The sequence below is a fragment of the Camellia sinensis genome, chromosome 13, assembly GCF_055761805.1.
Source record: "Camellia sinensis isolate YWXY chromosome 13, ASM5576180v1, whole genome shotgun sequence".
In the NCBI taxonomy this organism is placed as follows: Eukaryota; Viridiplantae; Streptophyta; class Magnoliopsida; order Ericales; family Theaceae; genus Camellia; species Camellia sinensis.
In genome coordinates this window covers 86685028-86704157 of record NC_138973.1, presented here as the reverse complement: position 1 = coordinate 86704157, position 19130 = coordinate 86685028, and positions in this window count along the sequence as shown.

The window sequence follows — 19130 nt, the reverse complement described above, 5'->3', positions numbered from 1 at the left end:
TATGTGCATTCATTTCATATTGAGTCGTGCAACTCGACTCCTCAGCCATCATTCATCGATATGCGTGATTGGTGGCACGAGGACCGAGAACTACACTCCCTGAAGAGTAGTCATGCATACATATGTGAAAATACTTTGCCATGCCCTTTGTTGCTCTCTGTTGCAGCAAATCAGAAATCGACAGCCTTCCGGAGCTTGGCACGCATTCCAAGAACAATTGCAAACAGAGGCAAACCGGGGCATCGCGAGGGATTTTCCGCACAAGGCAACTCGAGCATGCATCATTCATCATCTGGAGCAGATTTGAGGCAGTCCCTGGCTTGCATGCCAATTTATTACTTTCCTAATTTAATTTGTTAATTAATTAGGGTTTTGTACATATTTGGACTGTAATTATTCATTTGGGACTGTATATTATTTATTCGGACCCTCTGCGCGAGGGCAATGTTGTAATAAGTGTGCGTGTGTGTGATGTATGTCTTCCAACCCCACGTCTTTCTCCCTTTTATTTACCCGCTTATGATGGTTAGATTAGGGCATGTTTCAATTAGCATACAGTATGATAGCATGTTTGCATTCATTCATCTGTTTTGCATGCACCGGGCTCGGCGCATCATACTAACTGCATTGTATTTTCAATTCCAAGTTGAATACATGTTAGCTGTAGCATTTCATATGCCATGTTTAGAATAGCCGAGCCTGTTATAGTTGCATTTTTGCATATGTTGCATTAGGCATTTTCGTATAATTAGGATCATGCATGGATTTCTAATTAGCTTCTGTTTTGGCTTGGAGTACTCGGTAAGTTTTATGCTTTAGCATCCTTGCATGCGTGTGAGTGACTGCCATGAATAGCATGCTTACTATGAGGCTATATGCTTATGTGATATAATTGCCTGAATGCCTGTGGGTGAAAGTTGGGTTATTTGAATTGGAACAATTCATCAAATGTGTGTTTTAAGCCCACTAGATAGTGGCAAAATCATGTTTTTCTAAGCCCACCCGAGGGTGGCAAATCCACGTCTTAGCCTACTTGTAGGTAGCACCATCAAACCACCTTAAAAAATAAACATGAAATGTTTTGTTCCAATTCAGACGATCCAGTCTATACTTGTATGCTATGCGCATCACATAGTAAATCTAGGCTAATAACCGGAATAAGAACGCATAATGTTTTCAAAAATAGATATCATGGTTAGTAGAGGCCGATCTTTGATCGGGCGAGCGGGGGTGCTCACGAAGTGACCTTCCCCAATCGTACCCAAGTTCCTGAGCCGAGGCAACTTTGGTGATGACGGACACGTGGCCTTAGGCAAACGAGTCAGGATTTCTTAAATTTCCCCAAAATAAAACATTTAGGTGGCGACTCTGTATCTGGCAAAGCAGTCCATGTTTGGCACTTCTTTCAAAATCTGTTTTCTTAAAACGATTTTTTGGATTTGGACTCTTTGGTTCAGATTTAGAACCGTGACAATTTGAGAGTCCGAACTGTAGTGAACCCCAAATGAACAGAACGGGACTCGTTCCGCCCGGGACGTTCGGGGACGTCTACAGTATGCATTTATTAATGAGATATATTGTGGTTAAATTCTCATTCGTTGATGAATCCCCATATATTTTATTCATATTTAGTTGGAACTAGGTGGATTGAAGGCAATTTTATGCTCTAACTCACTCAGATTCTTGTACTTATTTGAATGTGTTGGTTAGTTTAATCATATGAAAAGAAGTCAATTTTGGGCATTTTGCATATTGAAGACCTATTTCTACTACTTGGTCTAAACTTGAGCACATCTAATTCTTTGGAGAGTAATAGAGAAGTTTATCTTGCAGGATAGGGCTATGGGTACAACAAGCTGCTGTGAGAGCTTGACTGAGTCCATTTTAGACAATTTTAATAATTTAAATTATTTATTATGCAAGGCTCATTGACTACTATTAAAAAAAATTACGTTATGCAAGGCTCATTTGAGAAGAGTTTTTCATGATTTTTTTCATGCTAAATTCCTTTGTCTATTTCTTGTGTGATTTATGTGTGGTTGTCATTTATATAACTTGGCATAAACATTGAACTTCAAATTATTTTTTAAATGCATAATTTTTATTTTGTTGTTTTTTTTATATATATAAAATTTGTCCTATTCACCTGACTTTAATTAACTTTGCATAATCATTGAACTTCAAAGTTGAGCATATAGGATACTACAAATCTAGACAGGAAAGAGATGGATCTTGTTATGTAGTTTTTGTTTTGTGTTTTGTATATAGACATGTTTTTTATACATTACATGGTTATGTTATATTTTGCCAAATTTTGTTGAAAGATAGTAATCAAGTTAAAGTTTTGTGTAAATATGCTTTGTTATGTGCCCATTTAAAATTTTTGCCAATTAGGTTTTTGCTTCATGGGCATGTGATAATTATCAGTTGTGCCTCTAATTTGCAAATTCAATTGTTTAGCTTTTGGAAAACTTGGTATGCTACTATCTATTGTTCGATTTGGCTGTGGCAAGTTTAGGGCAAGAAAAACCTGTAGATTTAAGGTTCTAGAAGAATGTATAAGAAAGGTTATAGGTGTGTGGGGATTGAATAGGACAACATATTGTTTGGCTTTGACTTTCTTCAGATAGTTCTTTGGCAATTATTACATGTTGAGTTGTTTACACTTTTCTATAAACATTCAATTGAGTATATTCATTCAGTGAAGCTCATGATGTGTAAATTTCTTTTCTGAAGCTGAGATGGGTGTATTGGAAAATGTTCTTGCATCTTTCCATTCCATTTCTCGATTTTCTGATTGCATTACTACATTTGCATTATTTTGCAGTTGGTGTCTTCAGAAAAAAAGGTACCAAACTATATGAAGCAAGCTTGAAGGATGAGAAGCGTTTAGATCAATGGCTCCATTGTTAAATTAAGCAAGTGTTTTAGTAAATGAATTTAATTTTCCCATCATGTTTACACCTTCAAAATATTTTGTAAATGACATTTGATGTAGAATTTTTTGTACAGAGGACATCTTTTTTGTATGATTTTGTGTTTGTATGGAATTATTATTTTAGGTTGGATTGTATTTGATTTGAATAGAATTTGATGTTAAAAGATCAAATTTTTGTATTGTTGAAACGAAATAGAAATAGATATATGTATTATTTTGTTTAAATATAGGGTGTGGGTTGCACGAAATAAATACAAGTTGTGAAGAAATTAATTATAATAAAAAAAACACAAAATAAAGTTTTTGGTAATTAAATGTTTAGTAGCGAAAAAAAAAAAGAAGTGAATTTGTTAGTGACTAACCAATTGGTAGCCAAAAAGGAAATCAATATTTTTAGTGACTAAATATTTGGTAGCCATAAAGAACCCAAAGATTTTAGGTGACTAAAAATTTAGTAGCTAAAAGTATAATGAAGACTTTCGGCTACCGAATGGTTAGTAGCCAAAAGTTTAATAAAATGAAAAATAATTTTTTTGGCGACTAAATTCTTTAGTCCCTAAATGTAGTAATGTTGTGACTAAAACTTATCTACGACAAAAAGTTTTAGTTGCTGAAAATTTAATTAATTTTATTTGAACACTTTTGGCGACTAAATATTTAGTCGCCAAAATATCACCTTTCCCGACTACCCAAAGTTTCGTAGCCAAATACTTACTTTTGGCTACTAATATTTTAGTCGCCAAAACATAACCTTTGCCGACTAACGAAAATTTAGTAGTCAAAATGTTCACTTTCAGCGACCAAAAATAATTTAGTCGCCAATACTATCGCCGACGGGGTATAGGCGACGAGTTTGGCGACAAAATATTTTAGTCGCTAAATGGTTTCGGCGACTAAATATTAGACTTTTGGCGACTAATATTTTAGTAGCTAAAAGTGACATTTCTTGTAGTGTTAATATTAATATATTCAACAATGCTATTGGAGTAGCACATGCTCAAACTGAAATTCTCCATTTGATTTGACCTCATATTTTGCCATTGTAGAGGGATTTGAATCAAATTTGAATTTGTTAAAGTTAAAAAATAACTCAATTTCACAGGTGAAGTTTGTATATTGTGGAACTAATTTGTGTTTATGTCAATAATCTGAATCGTTCATTTTACATGACAAGTTGAAAAGAACATGTATGCAAAAAATTAAGTTTATCAGACATAACTAATCCTTTGATCAAATCACATAAATATTATAACACATGGACTGTCTATCCTTAAAAATATGTAAGCCCTGCAGATAAAAATAATCTAATAGTATGACATTTTATATCGAATCAACTTGATTTTTTGTGTGACAATTTTCTTAGTTGTATAAGATGAACAGTTTAAATTATCAAAATAGTCTAAATTTACTCGATAATGAGTCAATTTGACTATGAAGTTGAGATCTGGGCTTATTTGAATCTTTTCCATCTAAGTCATTATCTAGCGCTTAATTTAAATGTCATAATTTAATAATTAATCATTATTATATTCCATAATCTTTAAATTAAATACTAAATAATATGTAAATGAAAAAACAATGTTGAAAAGAATCCCCTACACTGTAAAAGATGGGCAATATTCAATGATTCTATCATTTTTGTATTGTGATAAGTAATAATGCAATAATCACAAATGAGGTAAGCTTCCTGGAGAGAAGCAACTCAACGCACTACAAAAAAATTCGTTTTTTGCGACGGTAAATGGCCGTCGCAAATGCTCCGGAAGCCGTCGCTAATACTTTTTGCGACGGTAATGTGGCTTTTTGCGATGGTAAGGGGGGGTCGCGACAAAGGGGGTTGCAAAAGAGCTTTCGCGACGGTAAGTACTGTCGCCATTAGTTTCTGCGACGGTAAGGTGTGTTTTTTGCGACGACACTTTTCCTGTCGCAAATAATGGGAAAAAAATCAGTTTTCGCGACGGCACGTAATTACCGTCGCTAAAAGTGAGTTTTTGAGACGGGAACATTACCGTCGTTAAAGGCTCTGGCATCTTATAAGTATTGGCGACGGCACGGTTACCGTCGCTAAAGGTGACTTGTACATTCCAATTGGACAGCTTTTGCGACTGTGTTGGTACCGTCGCAAAAGCCTATTAATGGTTTTTGCGACGGGTTCTTCTCCCGTCTCAAAAAAAAAAAAAAAAAAAAAACCCTGCTGATAAATTATTAAAAAAATTAAAATAACCTGTATTAGATAAAAAATAAGTATAAAAAATTTAAAAAATTACAGAATAATATAAATACGTACATAAACAAAAATTGACAAATAATGAAAATTAATAATATTGTTCCATTCATAGCAATACATAAATAAAAATTCATAACAATAAAAATTATGCCACTACATAACGTCGCATAATACATACATAATGTTGCTCACAAATTTAAATAACATAAATCAAAATAAAAACCAAAAGTTTTCGTCTTCATTCGTTCGTGGGTTACAAAAACAAAAATTGGTCATAATCTTGATACGCCCGCATTCTAGAAAAAGCCAATTGCTACTCAGGAAATATCTGAAAAAAACAAGATAAAAATAATTAAAAACCATATAATGTGTTAATATTTTAATTATAGAAAAATATAAAAAAAAATTGACTACTATATAATTAGAAAGATAGTTTAGTAAATAATTTTGACTGGACCGAAATCCGGCTCTAACTCCCAAACCGGGAACCCGATTCGAGCCCCGTCTTCTCCCACAAGTCTCTCGTGCCTAGGCGGTCGTGTGTGCCAAGTTTCGTGCTAAACCGACGCCGTTTGGTAATTTTGGGGCGTTAACTCCTCAAATTCAAGTTTCTTAAGGAAGTAATTTGCCTAAAGTGAAATCCGGCTCTAACTCCCAAACCGGGAACCCGATTCGAGCCCCGTCTTCTCCCACAAGTCTCTCATGCCTAGGCGGTCGTGTGTGCCAAATTTCGTGCTAAACCGACGCCGTTTGGTGATTTTGGGGCGTTAACGCCTCGAAAAGAAGTTTCTTAAAGAAGTAGTTTGCCTAAAGTGAAATCTGACTCTAACTCCCAAACCGGGAACCCGATTCGAGCCCCGTTTTCTCCCACAAGTCTCTCGTGCCTAGGCGGTCGTGTGTGCCAAGTTTCGTGCTAAACCGACGCCATTTGGTGATTTTGGGGCGTTAACTCCTCGAATTCAAGTTTCTTGAGGAAGTAATTTGCCTAAAGTAAAATCCGGCTCTAACTCCCAAACCGGGAACCCGATTCGAGCCCCGTCTTCTCCCACAAGTCTCTCGTGCCTAGGCGGTCGTGTGTGCCAAGTTTTGTGCTAAACCGACGCCGTTTGGTGATTTTGGGGCGTTAACGCCTCGAAAAGAAGTTTCTTAAAGAAGTAGTTTGCCTAAAGTGAAATCCGACTCTAACTCCCAAACGGGGAATCCGATCCGAGCCCCGTCTTCTCCCACAAGTCTCTCGTGCCTAGGCGGTCGTGTGTGCCAAGTTTCTTGCTAAACCGACGCCGTTTGGTGATTTTGGGGCGTTAACTCCTCGAATTCAAGTTTCTTAAGGAAGTAATTTGCGTAAAGTGAAATCCGGCTCTAACTCCCAAATCGGGAACCTGATTCGAGCCCCGTCTTCTCCCACAAGTCTCTCGTGCCTAGGCGGTCGTGTGTGCTAAGTTTCATGCTAAACCGACGCCGTTTGGTGATTTTGGGGCGTTAACGCCTCGAAAAGAAGTTTCTTAAAGAAGTAGTTTGCCTAAAGTGAAATCCGACTCTAACTCCCAAACCGGGAACCCGATTCGAGCCCCGTCTTCTCCCACAAGTCTCTCGTGCCTAGGCGGTCGTGTGTGCCAAGTTTCGTGCTAAACCGACGCCGTTTGGTGATTTTGGGGCGTTAACGCCTCGAAAAGAAGTTTCTTAAAGATGTAGTTTGCCTAAAGTGAAATCCGACTCTAACTCCCAAACCGGGAACCCGATTCGAGCCCCGTCTTCTCCCACAAGTCTCTCGTGCCTAGGCGGTCGTGTGTGCCAAGTTTCGTGCTAAACCGACGCCGTTTGGTGATTTTGGAGCGTTAATGCCTCGAATTCAAGTTTCTTAAAGAAGTAGTTTGCCTAAAGTGAAATCCGACTCTAACTCCCAAACCGGGAACCCGATTCGAGCCCCGTCTTCTCCCACAAGTCTCTCGTGCCTAAGCGGTCGTGTGTGCCAAGTTTCGTGCTAAACCGGCGCCGTTTGGTGATTTTGGGGTGTTAACGCCTCGAAAAGAAGTTTCTTAAAGAAGTAGTTTGCCTAAAGTGAAATCCGACTCTAACTCCCAAACCGGGAACCCGATTCGAGCCCCGTCTTCTCCCACAAGTCTCTCGTGCCTAGGCGGTCGTGTGTGCCAAGTTTCGTGCTAAACCGACGCCGTTTGGTGATTTTGGGGCGTTAACGCCTCGAAAAGAAGTTTCTTAAAGAAGTAGTTTGCCTAAAGTGAAATCCGACTCTAACTCCCAAACCGAGAACCCGATTCGAGCCCCGTCTTCTCCCACAAGTCTCTCATGCCTAGGCGGTTGTGTGTGCCAAGTTTTGTGCTAAACCGACGCCGTTTGGTGATTTTGGGGCGTTAACGCCTCGAATTCAAGTAAAGAACGCAAAGATGCATTTTAACTTAGAATGCAAAGATACATTTTATACCTGATCTTCTGGTGGTGGTGTATATGGATTCTCGTCTTCTGCAGATTCCCTAAATGCCCGGTGGCCACTCGATGCATCAGGAACCTATGTTAGTCAGTACATAATGTGTTAATCATATTCGAATTTCATACATAATCTTGAGTGAAAATTGAACTATCAAACAATTGTGATGTTTATATGGAACCTGTCTGTTGGGATCCACACTCGCCCCCTGTGACACAAGGGCCATCATCTCAGCTCTCATCTGCTGTAAATGTGTAGAGAACTCTGCTCGCAGCTCCTCCCTCAACTCATCCCTTAGCTCAGCACGAACCTGCTGCGTGATCTGATCAATAGTCGATGGCTGGGATGTTGACTGTGATGGCCCAGCACCATCCTTATACACCACTCTCCGAGGCACGATTCTCTCGTATGTGCGACAATATCCATGTCTGTCATGACCTATCAACTCATGGAAAATGGCATTCCTAGCCTCCAAAGTCCAACCATCCTCAGGTAGCATAGAGAGTTGACGATTAAACTCATCCTGTATTGAATAAGACACACAAGTATACGCCAAATTAAGATGGTTGACACACAAAAAATAAACTTTAAATACAATCAAAGGTGTTTGGAAACTACCAAGGTCTGGATAACCTCTGGGTCATCTACTCTACGTGTCATAAGCCAAACATTCATCTTATCAGTAGACTCCCCCTTACTGGTCATCTATATTTTTTTTAGAAATATGAAAATTAGAATCCAAATAATTTGCAAATATACAATGTTTATTTATATAGAAAAATAAAACAATAAAATGTAAACCTCATGCCGTATCTGAGAGAAAGTAGTACGCCCTGTGGTATGAGCTATGCCGTGAGCTCGCCGATTTTTAGCGTTCCTACTTGCAATTTTCTATAACAAGTTCAACAAATGTAAGTATGTAAATATGATTTGTATGTTTACATATCATAAATATAACGTAATTGTATACCTCAGCATCGGAAGTACGCCAATACTCCACAAGTTGTTCCCACTGGCTTGGCACAACGTTCATAGGAACATCATCCTTCAGATTAGGATCAGAGCTTCTAGGCTTGAAATACTTAGCCTTAAGCTTGTTCTTGTGATCCTTCCATATGCTGTTGCAGTTTTTCATGCAGATTGGCTTGTACTCCTCTGGACATATATTCAAATTGTCCTATAAAACACAAAGTTTAAGGCTAAGTATAACACAAATTTGGAATTCGAATTTGTGGACAAAAATATACTTTTACCTTCACATCCTTCCAGATAGCATCAATAATATCATCAGGCACACTGTTCCAGTCAACAAAAGTAAGAGGAACAATGTTACCATTCCGGACAATAATGCCAAGTTGACTAGTTAACTTGGCCACGTTATCCCCTATTGGGCAGTAATTTCCATCAAATTGTATGTGCAGCTTTTTACCAGTACCCCACTCTTTAATGCCCTTGGCACATCCTCTACCACGCCTAGTCGAGGTTGATGAAGAACTAACATGACCTGCGATATACAATAATAATAAACAATATGCAATGGTAACAACCAAATGCAAATTTAAATAATGTGAATACAAATCATATCAAATAAACCTGATGTGGGCTGTGAAGAAGTCGAAGGGTCTGCAAAATACAATGAGAATAAACAAGTTATATATAATGAGCATAAATAAATGTATGTGTAAATAATTTTCATGCAAATCAAAGCAAATTTAAATACTTGCGGATGGCTCATAAGCTGATGATGATAGCTGCTGTGGTGCCATTGATGGTGGACGCACCGATGGTAGACGTGGAGGCCGAGTACATGGTAGCTGCTGTGGTGCCACTGATGGTGGTCGATACGGTGGTAATGGCCCCTCAAATGGTGGTGGCACTAATGGCCCCTCCGATGCTGGCCGATGTGATGCCTCCTCTAATGGTGGTGCTACTGATGTCCTGTTATGTAGCACATCAGACATCATGCGCCGCGGATGATCAGGCTTCCTCTTCCTTCCCATAATAATCTGCAAGCAATATAACATTAATTGACATTAGAAACATAGACAATGGTTTGTCATCAACTATAATATGACATGAATTGAACTAATACAATTACAAAGACAAAGTAAATTAAGAAATTGATGATTAACTACAACCTTGGCCTTAATTGAATTGCTAATGTTGATTACATATCAGCCTATTTGAACATCAACTGTTTCCCCTTCTGCAGCTTCCCTCACCCAACCAACTTCTTCATCACGAAGCATTATATTTTCTTCAAATTGTTGGCTCATGTATGGCTCGATTTGTGGATCAGTTGAACTCATATCAAATAAACCTCTTTGAGACATCTTCACCACGACTTGCCAGTCTGGTTGTAACGGGTCTGCAACATACCAAACTTGCTCTGCTTGGGACACCAAGATGAAAGGTTCATTGGTAATTCGATCATCTCGGTACAACAAATGATTGAAGTTCACCAACGTGAAATTGAAGACATCTTCTTTCTTTCCGTGAATGTTGTCAATCCAATCACACTTAAACAACACATGTTTCTTCTCATTGGAATATCGAATCTCAACAATATCTGTCAATTGTCCATAATAGTACACAGACCCCAGACGAGGATTCTTGTCTTTTCGACTAGCATAACTTATGGTATCTGCCTTCAAAGCTACACCACAATTTTGTGTGGCTCGACGATCATCCATGGCCTTTACTCGATACCGAAACCCATTCAGTATATACCCGTTGAACCTCCTTGCCAGGTTATGAGGACCATTTGCCAATAGAATAATCTCTTCAGAAAGTATGACATCAGTAGTCCTTCGCAAAGCTTGGACCTATTTAACACGAAATGTAAAATTTAAAATGTAGATCGACTTAAGTAACTAGAATCTATAGAGTTAAATACATACATGTTCCTTGAACCAAATGTGAAAAGTTTCAAAATGTTCACGCCGAAGTTGATGATCGTCGACACGAGGCATTTTGAGCTTAAGTACTTCAAGGTGTTTGCTGTGTAGATTGAAATTTTAGCCATACAAAAATTTTAGTTGAAAATTCAATAAAACATAATAAAATATTGAGTGAGTGACTTAACCTACTTTATGAATGGTTGAACCGCGCTTGTATTGCATAAGATGTACCGATGAGCTTGTACCCAAGAAGTATTATCAAGATAAAAGCTTGTGTTTTCACCAGTAGCATGACCCAAATTATCAGCACCACTATAGTTCCTCACGGGTCGACTAGATTTGGTTTCCACATCACTGAGATATTGTGCACAAAAATTCATGCATTCTTCCATAAGATATCCTTTAGCAATTGATCCTTCAGGACGAGCTTTATTACGTACGTATTGCTTCAAAGTAAGAAGATACCTCTCAATTTGATACATCCATCGAAACTGAATCGCTCCACCCAATAACGCTTCATCAGCTAGATGTATAGGCAAGTGCTCCATTATATCAAAAAAACTCGGAGGAAATATTTTCTCTAGATGACAAAGTGTTACAGCGATACGATCTTTAATATATTGCAAATCCGTCGCACGATTCACTTTCGAACACAATTGTCTAAAGAAATTGCTCAATTCAATCAAGGGTTCAATTACATTCTTCGGTAACGATCTGTGAATAGCCAATGGAATAAGTTGTTGCATCAGAATATGACTATCGTGGCTCTTAAGACCCCCAATGCTTCTATCATGTAAGCGCACACGACGTGATATATTGGATGAATACCCGTCGGGAACTCTTACTTCCTTCAACACTTTCAAGAACAAATCTTTCTCATCTTTGGTCATCGTGAATTGTGCTGGTGGTAAATAGGCTTTATTCGACCCTCTTAACTGCAAATGTAGGGGTTTTCTAATATTCATATCTTGTAAATCACGCCGAGCATTAACACCATCCTTCGATTTTCCTACAACCCCTAATATTGTCCACAACACATTGTCACAAACATTCTTCTCTATATGCATCACATCGAGGTTGTGTCTTATTAGATTGTGCTCCCAATATGGCAATTCATAAAAGATACTCTTTTTCTTCCAACTATGGGTGCGATGTCCAACTTTCTCCTTCTCTACCTGTCTCCTATGCCTCTCCTTAAGGTCATCCCTATTGTATTGGGTTAAAATACCCTCAGATTCTAATTGTAGCAACATCTCAGTTCCAGACAACAATTTTGGTTTGAGTCTGACTTCCTGACTACCATCAAATGATACTTTATCCTTCCGGAATTTATGGCCAGTAGGTAAAAATCTGCGATGACCCAAGTATGATTGTTTCCTACTATGCTTCAACCAACATGATGTAGTTTCCTTATTGCAACAAGGACATGCATATTCTCCTTTAGTGCTCCATCCTGACAAGTTTGCGTATGCAGGAAAATCACTAATTGTCCACAGTAAAGCTGCATGCATTTGAAACATTTGATTTGTTGATGCATCAAATGTTGACACACCCTCATTCCATAGTTCTTTCAACTCCTCAATCAACGGTTGCATATAAACATCAATCTTGTCACCAGGTCCTTTCGGGCCGTCAATAAGCACAGATAAAATTAGAAATGGTTGCTTCATGCACATCCATGGCGGCAAGTTGTATGGAATGAGCACAATAGGCCAAGTGCTATGAACTATGTTCATCGTCCTGAATGGGTTAAAACCATCAGATGCTAAGCCAAGCCTTACACTTCGGCAATCATTACTAAAGTCAATATTCCGACGGTCAAAATCTTTCCATGCAAGGGAGTCAGCAGGATGCCTGAAGACACCATCATCAGTTCGTTCCTCTGCATGCCATCTCATTAACTTGGCCGTCTTGGATGACATAAGCAACCTCTGCAACCTTGACTTTAAAGGAAAATATCTCATCTGTTTTGCAGTTACTTGTTTGCCACCTGTGTTAGGACCATTTGAACCACCATCACCATTTGATTTCCATCTAGAACTGTTGCATATGACACATTTATCAAGATTGGCGTCCTCGTTTCGAAACAACATGCAACTGTTGGGACATGCATCCCACGTCTCATACGTGAAGCCCAAATCTGTTGTGACCTTTTGAGCTTTATAATATGAGTCCGGGAGTTTCACACCCAACGGAAACGCCTTATTCAATAACTCAAGCAACATGTCAACAGACTTGTCTGTCCACTGATTAAGCACCTTCAAATGTAGAAGTCGAACAATGAATGACAAAGATGTGAACTTCTGACAACCCGGATACAATTCACTTTGTGCATCTTGAAGAAGTTTGAAATACTTTGCAGTCTCTGCATTTGGACCGAGCTGGGGTTCAGATGCACGGGGATCAGGCCCCTGTGGTTCATCACCCTCAACACTTGTACCGGCATATGGATTTCCCATAGCCCCTTGTATCATTCCAATCATATCATCTCCAATGTCTAAATTAGCTAATGTTTCATTCTCTCGATTACTATGCAGAGATATGTAAGATTCCCCATGATTAATCCAATGTTTGTATTTTTTAAAAAAACCATTCAAAATCAGATGCTCCCGTACACCATCTCGTACAAAATAGTATCGATTCTCACACTTCCTACACGGACAACTGATCATCGAACCTTCAACCCTATTGGTGTAGGCAAACACAAGGAATTCATCAATCCCATTAATGTATTCACTCGACATCCTATTTGGCAAATCAATCCAACTCTTATCCATCATCTGTACACATCCACAAGAATATCTCACCAAAGTAACTCTAAATATAATACCTACACATAAATATTCACTCGACATCCTATTTGGCAAATTAACGAAATGTCTAAAATTCCTATTTAAGGTTTAAATTAATTAAATTAAAAATTTAAGATTTATTTTATTATAAGGGTTAAAATCCTGTTTTTTTTTTGTATTTTTTTTATTTTCTCTTAAATATTTTTATGACTTATTTAAACATTTGTAATTTAAATTTGTAATCGAACCATTACATGTGTATGATATCAAACCCCCATTGTCAAAATTTTATTTCGTTAGTAAAGTTTTTTCAGACCTCCACTGACTTTCCGTGGTTAAAAACACCCCCATTAGTTAAAGATAAAACTTCATGACTTTATAATTGAGTTTATATTATTATTAAAACTTTATAATTGAGTTTGTCTCATGGTTATTTGTAATTGAATCTTCTTAAACACCAATATAATTTGAGACGATTTAAACAATTAAAGTATGTTATTAATAAACAGATTTATATATATATATATATAGACAGATTTCAGATTTATATACATATATATAGACAGATTTATTAATTAAAGTATGTTATTAATAAACAGATTTATATACATATATATAGACAGATTTATATATATAGATTTCAGATAAACAGATTTATATATATATATATAGACAGATTTCAGATTTATATATATATATATATATAGATTTATATACATTGCATATATATATAGACAGATTTCAGACATTCATCTATATATATACTAGTGGTTACCCGTGCGATGCACGGGATTTTAAAATGTCAATAATTATTCTCTCTTATGTGACAGTTCTTGAAGCCTCCCTAGCTCATTTTCCTAATTTTTAATCAATAGTAGATATCATATTAATATTCTCAATACTAATTTTTCAAGAAAAGTTAATATAATATCTACTATTGCTATTAATCAATAGTATATTAATCATCCCATTTTAGTGGTTAAATTTTTTTTGCATGCTATTTGTTTTTCGGTTATATTGATTCACTAAATATAAATAGGTTTGGAATGATTATATAAAAATAAAAAATAAAAAAGGTTTGGAAATGCATTAAAATTTAATTGACAAACATAAAGAATATAAACATTTAAATTATTTATAAAAAATTAACATTTTTAATATGAGACCTCTTCCATTTGCTCAAACTTTGAATTTAAATAAAAAAAATTTTAAAAAAAATTGTGGTTTAGTTCTCAAAGGAAATAAGTTCCTAAAAATAAATTTAATCATGAGTTATTTCAACAGGATAATCAGCAATAAAAAATCAACTGATGAGTACATTTAAAGTATAAACCTATATCCAATCAATTTTGATGTGTTCTTCATTTCAATCTAACATCTGCACCGAAAAAAAAAAAATTTAAATACAACCAATAAGTGAGAGAGTTACAAATTGATAATAGTAGTGCTTTTAAAAGAAAAAAAATAGAATAAAATCTCAATTAAATAACACATTATTAACAAAAAGAAAGAAATAAAGAAAAATACAGATTGTAACAAAAAAAAATAATAATTAAATAATAATATTCATTTACATAAACTCACTTTCTCACAAATGCAATAACTCATGCAAGTACACATTTCAAATGTAAAACAAATATTTAAGATTTTTCGGCACCGAAAAGAGATAAAAAATGACTCAATATTGATTGTTTTCCCCCTCCCCCACACCCCAATCTTCTGTTCATGGTTTTATTTGTAGGAACTTGTTTTTATATTGAAAAGATTATGCTTAGACAAAAAATATATATAGAATTCTATCCTATGGATAATTAATTGATGATTTCAAAAGAAAAAATATTAAGTTCAACTTGAAGATAAACTTTAAAAAGATTAAGCTGAAATATATAGGAATTCTATAACAAACTAACAAAAGATAAATATAGATCATTAAAAAAATTATTATCTTTTTGGGATATTTATATCCCAATCTCAATATTTTTTTATTTAAATATTTTGTTATCTTTTATTTGAATTTTCATTTTACAGTTCAAATCTAAATAGTTATATTTTTATTTTTGTATATTTTTTTCATCTCTTTTTTTTTTTTTGTTATTCATACATAAATAGTTATTTATTTTAAAAAGTATTTAACTCCTAATATTTTTTATTTGAATATTAATCTTGTATTTGAAGTTTTATCAATTCAAAATATGGAATTGTATTAAATTTAAACTTTATATGGATAATTAATTGATGATTTTAAAAGGTAAAATAATAAGTTAAACTTGAAGATAAAATTTAAAAAGATTAAGCTGAAATATACAACAAACTCACAGAATATAAATATAGATCTTTAAAAAATTTATTATCTTTCTGGGATTTATATCTCAAACTTAATATTTTTAATTTAAATTTGTTTTTTTATCTTTTATTTTCATTTTTATTTATGTAATTTTATTATATTTTAAATTTATATGTATAATTAATTAATGATTTTAAAAGATAAAATATTAAGTTCAACTTGAAGATAAACTTTAAAAAGATTTAGTCAAAATATATGGAAATTCTACAACAAACTCACATAAGGTAAATATAGATTGTTAAAAACTTTATCATGTTTTTGAAATTTATATCTTAATCTTAATCTTTTTTATTTAAATATTTTTTATCTTTTATTTGAATTTTTATTTTTCAGTTCAAATCTAAATAGTTATATATATTTTTATCTCTATTTTTTTGTTCATATATAAATAATTATATTTTTATTTTAAAATTTATTTGACTCGTAATATTTTTTTATTGTTCATATATAAATAGTTAACTTTTTATTTTTAAAACTAATTGACTCATAATATTTTTAATTTTATTATTTTTTAATCGTTTATTTGACTCTTTATATTATTTTGTGATTGAAATTTGAATAGGTATCTTTTTATTTTATGTTTTTATATTTTTATCTCTACCTCTTTGTTGTTCATATCTAAATATTTATCATTTTATTTAAATATATATAATCCCTTTGGCTTTTAAGATTTAGATAATTGACAAATTATTAAAAATTAAGAGAGTGGGAGAGAAGACTTGAAAGGTAACACGAAAAAGAAATAATTCATAAGAATTTAGTATTAAGAGTTTGAACAATTCTCATACTTTACTACATTTACTTATATAGATAGACTAGCGGTAACCCGTGCGATGCCCGGAAAAATAAACTATATACATTTTGTGTAATATATAAATTATTCTAATCTTGAATTATATTTTAATAATAGCGAGCCATGATGTTAGGCCATCTTGGTTGATGTTAACAATAATTAATCTACAAAATTTCACAATAAAAATTTGATATACATAAAAAATTGTTAATTATAAAGATTGTTAGGATAATAGTATTACAATCACTTGCTAACATAAATAATTTGTATCAGACTATAGTGTCATGCAAAAAAAAAAAAAAAAAAAAAAACGAAAAACAAAACAAAAACAAAAACAAAGCATTAAAAGAAATAAATTGTATAAGTTATCATAAATTTACTTATTTTAAATCAATGATTTATATTATTATTGTGGGACCAAATTATGAATAAATCTCAACTTTTAATTATAATTTGTAAGTAATCATTCTCCATAACTTGAATAATGCTTGCATAGTTTCTACAATATTTAAAAAAAAAAAAAATCAAGATAAGAATTTCGTAGGATTATAAAAATTATATAAGAAAATAGTTTAATCCATTTTATTTATAAAAAAAAATGATGACAAATTATTTGAATTGTATTTGAAGAAATATAACAAATGATAGCTTTAATCATTATATACCCCCCAAAAAAAATTTATATAGGTTACTCAACAACAAAATGGTCGAATATAACTAAAGTCATAGACATTGAATTAAATTGTATGGGCTCTAAATTGATAATATAATCTAATAAATCAACTAATAATAAAAGAGAGATGTCAACAAATATGTAGTATTTCTCTACCATCTTTGTATTATATTCATTAATTTCATATATCATATGAAAGTTTTACTTGTCTCAATCTTTCAATAAAATAAGCATCAAGAAAACAAATTTGATAAGAAATTAGTTCTAAATTTTATTATTAAAAAAATAAAAATTTCAAAGAGAAAATTTAGAGATGAGATTGAAAAAATACTATAACAAATGACAATCTTATAAAAAAATAAAAAGAAAGAAAAAGAAAAAACACATAGCAATGATCTAATATAAACTATTTTTAAAAATTAAAAGAAAGAATATCAAATTATTACCTTGGATAAATATAGTGACGGAAAATAATTTTGTGAGATTTTTGTATTGCCTTCTCCCATACAGCTTTCATTATTTAATTATTAATACTCTTCTTATTCATAGCCAACCATTCTTTTTTTTATATATATCTTTATCACTTGGTAGATAATAACAAATAATAAAAATTATGAGGATTAGGTTAAGAGAAGATAAGAAGTTATAGATAAGAGTATTTCACAAGATAAAAAATTTAAAATAAAAAAAGAAAATATGTGATAAACGGAGAAAAAAAATATAAGTAAACCAAAATAAAGATTTAGATAGATATGTTTTTGATAGATATGAATTAACAAATCATATATTTATCTAAATTTTATTATTTTAATTTTTTTTTGTAAATCAATTAGTTAATCTTTATCTGTAGACCATTGAATTAATTTTTATAAATTATTTATCAATTCTTATATGTTTATTTATCTATAAGTCATGAAATTATTATTTTTCAAATAATTTTTAAAATTTTTATCTTTATCTAAATGTCATGAAATAAATTTCCATAAATTATTAATGATTTTTTTATATGTTTATTTATAATGAAATTAATTAAAGTACAAAGTGAAGGGCAAAAAACATGAGTAATTTTTTTTTAATCAATTTTTTAACCTTTATTTTTATCAGTAGGCCATGAAATTAATTTTTATAAATTATTTATCAATTTTTATATGCTTATTTATGGGAAGAAATTTTAAATTATCTATAAGTTATGAAATTAAGTATTTAATTTTTATATTTATCTGTATACCATGAAATTAATTTTCATAAATTATTTATCAGTTTTTATATGTTTATCTATATGGAGGAATTTTAAAATTCAAATATTTATCCATAAGCCATGACATTAATTTTCATTTTAATTAATCAAACAAATAGAAAATGGAGGAAAATAGAAAACACGAAAGACAATAAAAAAGGGTTGCCACGTAGGAAAGAGATAATTTTAAAATTATGAGAATTTAGGAATGAATATTTACAGATTTTTGACAAAACCACTACATTTGATTATATATATAGTATAGATATATATACAGAGACCGAGAGAGAGAGAGAGAGCATACGCAGAGGGAGAGAGAGTCGTCGCCGGAGCACCACTTCTTGTCGCCGGAGCCGTCGCCGCCGCACCACCGCTGTCTTCCTCGTAGCCCGTTTGGGAAATTTGGGGGTGAAGTTAGGGATTTGGGGAGGAGGATCGAGCGGCAACAGGAAAAAGAAGAGGGGTTTTTTTTTTTTGACTTTTTGCGACGGTATGATGTAGACCGTCGCAAATAGAAGGCAAAACGGCGCCGTTTGAATTAATCCTTTTTTGCGACGGCAAATTTCCGTCGCAAATGATATATGCCGTCTCAAAAAAAAGGTGTTTTGCGACGGTTTTATTTACCGTCGCTAATACTTCCGCATTTCCGACCCCTCCGCTTAGTTTCATTACCGACGGGTAAGTGCCGTCGCTAAAGGCTATTATTTGCGACAGGTGAAGTTACCGTCGCAAAAAACTTTTTTTTGCGACGGGGGGCGCTGCGTCGCTAAAAAGTCCGTGTTT